Here is a 1,946-nt window from a genome sequence, read left to right as displayed (position 1 = left end):
TGAAGCTCACTGAGCTACAGCCCCATAGGAACAAAAGTGGGAGGGCTATGCTTGGGGAATGTGGGGGAAGGGACACACACACACACTCAAAGGCTAGGGAGACTCAAGCTGGCTTACTCAGCTACACAACAAACACCAGGGTAGGGGCGGTGGACCACAGGACTTACCACACAAGGCAAAAATACACACGGAAGGCTGCTGAGGCAGATGTGAAAGATGGCTGGAACAGCAGAGGAGCTTTGGTTTTTGAAGATCAGTTCAGGAGCCCCTCAGGCCTCTAGCCAAGCACTCAGCAGCAGAGCAATAGGCAGGAAAACAAAGCAGGATCAGATGCAGAGGCAGATGTGGAGTGAGGAGCAATCAGTTAATTAGGGAGTAATCCAGTGCAGGTGTACTGTTGAGTGGTGCAAGGTGGTGCAGCAGGGAATCTCCTCCTCTCCTGAGAGGGGGGGCAGCATCAGAACAGATGGCATCAGAGGTGGTAGTAGCCATCCATTTCAGCCACTCAGGGTATGCTACTGGTGAAAGGGGAGGTGAAGGTGGGGGTTGGCCTTCCAAGGCAGCTGAAGCAGGCAAGACACCGTTGGGCTCCAGCAGTTATGGTGGGGAAGGGGCCCTTAGGCAGTTCAGGGGTAAGCAACAGCAGTAGCCCAAGGCAGGAAGGGGTACAGCTAGCTTACCCCCAAGAGTTCTGAGACCAAGCTTGCAGCAACAGCAGCAGCCTGGGACAGGAAGGGGCATGGCCAACTTCCTCCCAGAGGCTCCTTCCTCAGAAGCTTCTGAGGGCAAGTAGCCCTGAGCTACTTGCCAAGGCAGGTTTTTATACTTCTGGGGCCAGCACAGGGCAGGCTTTTACACTGCTGGGTCCAGCACTGGGATCCAGGAGAAGCTGGGCAGCATTATTTTGCCTAAGTGGCACAATTTGCCCCACAGCAAAGTGTTCAAAAGTGTGCCACTTCTAGTTGAGCTGCTGCAAGTGCACATGCCTGCATGTGTGGATGCACTGTTAGATTTCTTTAAGCTTCTACTGTCCAAGTCCTTGGGGTCTCCTGACCAGAAAGTACAAAATTTACTCCCTCACATGTTTGTTTTTGCAAGACACAGAAGCTGCAGGAGCTAGGATAAAAACCACAAGTTTCACAGATTTCATAGACTTTATAGACATCAGGGCTGGAAGGGACCTCATAAGATCATTGGGTCCAGCCCCCTGTTCAAGGGGCAGGAAGTCAGCTAGGGCCAAAGGATTCCAGCAAGTTAAGAGTCCAGAAGTTTCTTAAAAGTGTCCAGAGTTAGGTGTTTGTACCACCTCTGGGGGGAGTCTGTTCCAGGCCTTGAGGGGCTTGGACAGTAAAGAAGTTTTTCTTTATGTGTAGCCTAAAACAGTCTTGCAAGAGTTTGTGACCACTAGACCTTGTCATCCTTTGGGGGTCTCTGGTGAATAAGTGTTCTCCCAGATCCTGAAGCACACCCCTTATGTACTTATAGGTTGCCAGCAAGTCACCCCTGAGCCTGCACTTCTCCAGACTGAAGAGTCCTATAGCTCGCGGCCTCTCTTCATCAGGCCTGTTCTCTTGCCCTTTGATCATGTGTGTGGCTCTCCTCTGGACTCTTTCAAGCTTCTCCACATCCTTCCTGAATTGTGGAGCCCAGAATTGGATGCAGTGCTCCAGCTGCAGCCTCACCAAGACAGAGTACAGAGGGAGGATGACATGCTGGGTCTTGCTCAAGATGTTTTGGTAGATGCAAGCCAAAGTTTTGTTCACTTTGCTAGCTGCAGTATCACATTGGTGGCTCATGTTTATCTTGTGGTCAGTCATGACCCCCAAGTCTCTTTTGGTCATGGTGCTAGCAAGCATATCATTGCTGAGCCTATAAATATGATGTGGGTCCCCCCCCCCCCCCCGGGGGGGCGCCCCCTTTTTTTCCTCCTGTTTTAATCTCTTGTT

This window comes from Gavialis gangeticus, unplaced genomic scaffold, assembly GCF_001723915.1.
Source record: "Gavialis gangeticus isolate Ggan-Ray unplaced genomic scaffold, GavGan_comp1, whole genome shotgun sequence".
NCBI lineage: Eukaryota > Metazoa > Chordata > Crocodylia > Gavialidae > Gavialis > Gavialis gangeticus.
Note: the sequence above shows the minus strand (reverse complement) of the source record.